The sequence below is a fragment of the Eurytemora carolleeae genome, unplaced genomic scaffold, assembly GCF_000591075.1.
Source record: "Eurytemora carolleeae unplaced genomic scaffold, Eaff_2.0 scaffold952, whole genome shotgun sequence".
NCBI classification, from domain to species: Eukaryota; Metazoa; Arthropoda; class Copepoda; order Calanoida; family Temoridae; genus Eurytemora; species Eurytemora carolleeae.
In genome coordinates this window covers 133,137-138,870 of record NW_019397317.1, presented here as the reverse complement: position 1 = coordinate 138,870, position 5,734 = coordinate 133,137, and the positions used below count along the sequence as shown (strand labels likewise).

The 5,734-nt window shown below is 31.6% G+C and overlaps 1 protein-coding gene across 1 annotated transcript in view; it reads left to right on the top strand.

Moving 5' to 3' along the window:
* Positions 1-1,976: 1,976 nt before the first annotated feature.
* The window catches only part of LOC111713486 (transcriptional enhancer factor TEF-1), a 14,249-nt gene continuing 10,491 nt past the window's right edge, over positions 1,977-5,734 (top strand). Inside the window, exon 1 of the mRNA XM_023488347.1 lies at positions 1,977-2,328. The gene's annotated coding sequence lies outside the window, so the exon portion shown is untranslated. The remainder of the gene's footprint in view (positions 2,329-5,734) is intronic.

The window sequence follows — 5,734 nt, the reverse complement described above, 5'->3', positions numbered from 1 at the left end:
TAGTCTAGGGAACATACTGTATTAATGTACTCTACTGCATATAATTTGTGAACATTTACATGATTTGTACACTTTGAACTCCCTTTCAGGCTGAAAGGGACTGAAAAAATTCATACCGAGAGATTCTTTAAATTCCCCTCTAATATATATTCTATTTTCTATGGTTACGTCCCATTTACTGGGGTTCCCGTAAAACCTTCATCTGATCTAAAACGAGGAAGCCATCATTGTTGTTTTCTGTTTCCTGGTACTACATAATATCCCCATTCTTCTATCTGTTGTATAATCAAATAACCAATAAATCATTTTAAGTTAGAGAAATATCGATATCTCATTAAAATTAGATCAGACAAAGGTTTAAAGGGAGTAATTACGCGCGCATGCAGTCCCTTTAATAGGATAAGATTAAAAGCATTAGCAACTGTGAACTGCATTTCTTCAACTAGCTTTTTATTCCTATTTTTTTTTATTCCTAACTAAAAAAGTATGTTTAATCTTAATTAAAATGTAGGTATATATTGTATAACTTAAAGGTGCAGATAGCAAATTTGATAATGTTAAAAGTTACAATTTTAAGGCAACATATATCTAAAGTCCTAAAGGTTAAAAAGCAGAGACATTTTTAATCTAAATCCAATTAAATGAATATGATATTACTTTTTGATGAATTATTTAGCTTTAAATCTCTAATTATATATAATTAAGCATAATTAAAAAGTAAGAAAACATAAAAATTGCAATCGTATTCCTAAATTTTATTTCAAACCTTTTTTGAGAAAGCGTTTTCTATTTCATAATAATTATTTCGCCCCCTATAAAGCCCTTAAATTGCTATGTGTGCCTTTATCAAATATTTCATAAAGATTTTAGATCGTTAACTCTGTTAATTAAACCCCTACTGATAATTGTAATTAAACTCCGTCAATTAAACAAATTATAAATCATAACAAAATGTCGCCCACTAAAAACTGCATACATGTTCATATACATTCGGGGGGTTTTGCGCCTCTTACATTTTCTTGACGAATAGCAAAAAAAAGGTTGGCCTCTAAAGAAAATTCAAAAGAAAAAAGAATAAAAATATTTGGATCGGAATGAAGAAGTGGGGGTTTGCATAAAAGATTAAATTTAGGAAGGATAAAAACTTTTTGACCACATTTTTTAAATTCAGATGAAAGTTTAAATCTGATTTATTGATTCCATTCCATAGTCTGATTGAAGATTGGGAGTAAAGGTAGAATATCAACAAGAGATGGGGGAAGGGATCCCCCTCCCCCCCTTCATTTAGGCAGGTTTAGGGCATCCATTAAATGCTCACGCGTCATGATGTTTTATCACTGAATTCTTTGTTTTGATCTCCTCCCACTGCAGTACACAGATTTAATGCATCAGATTTGGTGGTTCCTAGTCTATATATTTCTTGGTAGAGAGCGTCTTTTATCTATTAGTAGGGACCAGGTGCCCTTGTTGTGTATATTCTAGTAAAATACCCAAAATTTCAAATATTTTTCAAGATTTTCTTTCAAATACTCAAACAGTAACAGCCCTCGTCTGTATATACAGGGTTATATATTGTTAAATCTGGACCAAGCACCTTGTCGGAAATATAACTACTCAAAGATAATTTGTGAAGTATATTTGAGACTCGAGCTATAGATATATTTAGAGTTGATCCTCAGTATTTGTCAAATAAACCTTTATTGTGTAGAAACATCTATTATATCATTATAATAAATGGACTCAAAACTTTAGGCGACAACACTATGAGGGGGGGGGGAAGGATCGACATTTTTTTATTGTGCTTAATATACTTCTTAGAGTTAATGCTAGTTCAATCATCAATTTACGGTATTTTCTTTATCTTTCAAAATAAATATATTAATGAATTTTTTATTGTGTTTAATCTCTCAATGACTCATAGCTATATTTACCATGTTTGAGAATTGTATGCAGATAATAAAGATGAAGAATCTGAATTGAATAATGCGCGAAACTTGGCGGAGTATATTCCCGCATTTTATTCCCCCGTCCAACCGCGAGGAACGGAGAGAATATCCGCGTAATTTGGTTTGGTGGCGGGGGATCTCCTCCTGACCGGTGAATTGAAGATTGAACCCCGGATCCCGGATCAATTAGCGGGGAAAGGAGCGCAACAGGCTTCCGAAAAATTAGTTTCACCTGTACCACAGTAGCAGTAACACAAGAGCAAACACAAACATATCCTTGCACACAGACACAATTGTGTTTTCAGTGAGATATAAACTGTTATAAAAAAGAGAAATTATTTCAAAGTTAATTTCATCTTGTGTCTTCAAATTAGATATAAAGGTAAGGAACAACGAAACCGATTCATTTCTAGGAAGAGATTTTTTTAACACATAGAAAAAAGGACAGAAAATTTATTTCTTGTTTTGATTTTGTTAAAAGGATGAGTCGTACACCCCATTTATAGAGTTGCATGTTTGATTAGCAACGAAATCCTTAAAAGAATGAACGGGGTACTTAACTCTTTAAAAAAATCAAATCTCTCTATTATGGTTTACAAAAATGATTTCCACATCTTCTGCTGATGATACAATAAGAAGAAATTTTTAGAATTAAATAAAATTTTAATCAGAGAAAGATTTAAAAGACACCATTGTGAATCGGGATATGCCCCTCTTTTAAATTACAAAGATAGTCCCTTTAAGCCAGGATTTGAGCTACCACTAGCTAAAACGGTTTGCTTGAGTTGAAAAATGAAAATTTGAGTTTAAAACATCCATTGTTCTCAAGCCTCATAACTCTTACAAATACTACCATATACGAGCAAGACAGATAAAAAGGGGATGGGGAAGAGGAGACGGGGATGGGGAAGGAGGGAAGGGTAGGCGAGGAAAGGGGATGGGGAAGGAAAAGGGGAAAGGAAAAGGGGAAAGGAAAAGGTAAGAAGTTGACTAGTTTTATAATTATAAAAGCTGAATGGATACGACATATTTTCTGTATTTTTTAACCCATAATTTAAAGTTAGATTAATTTTTTATAATGGATGCGAGGAGGATGGGGGGAGGGGGTTAATTTATGTAATTATGGTAATTTATGACTACCTCTAATTAGTGCAAACCTAAGGCCCTAGATGACAAGGATTTATGATAAAAAACGAACACTTGCCTTAAAATATTCTATTCCCTATATCTTTGCAACCTGATCATTGCTATTTCAAGATATCACTTTTTGATCTTTTAGAAACATGTGAAAACGTTATCTGCGGAAACCATAAAGTATAAAATAAATTTTGGGTTGATAAGTTAATTTGTATAGATTTATATATTTCACTTGTGCATAGTTCCAGGTTGTCCAAAAAAAGTTATTCACAAAAAAAGAACACACGAACCCAAGAAATTGATCCAGAACTGATAAATTTTGCATTGATTTGTGAGATACCGGTGCAATTGCAATTGAGAAATTACATTTTTAATAATATATAAAAAGTAAAATTTATGGACAAAAATTAAATTTGCAAAGATTTTTTTTTTTTTTTTTTTAATTATAAAATAGTTGGTGAACCCTGTTCTATGGTAGTTCAGAGACCAAGATAGTTGATACTAAGTGGTTTTCTATGTAACCTCACTCTGGACCAGATAATTGCCTTTTAACGAGAAAAATAATTGTCTCTAATCAGAGTAGAGAGAGGGGGGGGGGGCCGGGGATAAAAAATATTTCTAAAAGATTAATATGATGCATATTTGTTTATTGATCGAATTTGTTTTTATTTGGTCAGCATTGCTGGCTATGCAAAATGACGCAATAAACGGGCTAAGTTACAATTGCAGATAAAGCTTTTTATAAAATGCGTCCGGGTTGGTAAAAAATATTTTTGTCGGCTTTTTAATTCAATAAGTGCGTCAGTTTTCTCAATAAATGCGTAAACTTTATTTGGTATAAAAATGCGTATCTTTAACTTTCATCAATTACTTCTTTTTTATTAACAATATGGTTGCCTCTTGTCTTTTATTTACAAATCCGTACACCTCAAAAGTAATTATTAACTAATAATCGTGTAAAGTTATTATCAATAAATACGTAAATACAAGTTCTCTATAATCTTATTAGTAAATTGACCCAAACAGATGCGTGATACTGTAATTAGAAATAAAGAAATATGAATATTTTAAGATCTGAAAGTTTTAAAACTTTCTTTGGTATTTGATTTTTTAACAATAATTTGCATTGTATTTGGTGCATGAGGAAACACATATTTTACCTAATTTTGATTAAACAAAATACAATATTGGTTTATGCACTCATTTAACTAACTCATTTTCACCCTTTCACGTAATATCAACTATGCAATAATTTGTACCCGTCAGTTTAAGTCATTATTGGTTTGATTAGGACATTCTTCTGTTGTTTGAACATCGTTCTTTATTCACCATCATCATTTCATAATTTTATTTAACTACAAAGCAGGAGATATTACAAATAATTAATGAAATAACAAAAAACTCAAGACATTTTGAAATATAGAACCCCGAATAGAAATCTAATTTTTGATTGATTTTTATAAAAATAATAAAAAAAAGGAGTTTTTATCAAATCCTCTGAGATCTGCTATTAGGTAATAATGGACTAGGGAAACATCAAATGTCTAAAGTATATAGTGCAAGAATTCTGATTCTTTTAAGTATTTCAACTTGAAACTTGATGCCGGCGCATATTTCAAATTTCAGCGATTTCTCAAGAATTTAAGGATTCGTCAATCATACAGATTCTCGTTTTAAAGATGATGAGCAAAATTTTACTTAAATATATTTTAGACATATCCTAAACCCCCCCCCCCCACACTCCATATTTGCTCTTCTATTGCGGAAATGGTAAAAATCCTTGTTTAATACCTGCAAACTTAATGCTTCTAAACAAAGAGAAGTTAAAACATTTTTTGCCGATCAAATCTTCTTTGTTTGACGCTTTTGAACGAGAAATTCTATCTGACATATTCATCACTTCTTTAAAATTGATTATATTTGTGAAAATGTGGGAACAGTTTTTTTACAAAGTGTATTTTCTATTATTTTCCTTTAATTGTTCTAACGGTTCAAACATCTTACGATGAGGATAATGATACAGTAAGAAATTAAATCAATTTAGAGTTGGAAGATTAGATACAGAACTTTGAGGATTTTCTTAAAATTAACTTGCGCCATTTTGAATGCACTGGATGCCGCGTAACAAACCTGAAGAATCCGTTAATAGACCGGAAGTATGATCTATACACCCACCGGAAACTAATGCTCTGGGAAAAATATAAAAATTCCTAGAATTTCGGAGATTCCNGATGGGTAAGGTTGTGGGGCGGTGTAGTCATAGTCTGTGATCAAAGTTTAAATTTTGAGACAAGGAAGGGTATGATGGGGGCGGAGGATGGGGATTGGGTTTGATATGGGTTGAAATTGCATTCTCTAAATTCATCTAAAATAGTTGTGTTCTAAAACAATGCTTTGATATCAGACCAATTCAGTCTTACAAACGTTAAAGCTGAAGCCAGATAGAAGATAGATAGCAACATAGAAGGGATGGACTGAATCCCACTTTCTAACTTGATCATTTAATCATTCGCAAATTATATAATTCTTTTTTATCACAATATAGATTTTTAAAAGAAATTAAAATGTGAGCTGTTAACATTTTCATCGATTTACATTCTACTCTTAAATTTTGAGACTAACCACAATCTCCTTTTATAATTATAAAAGCT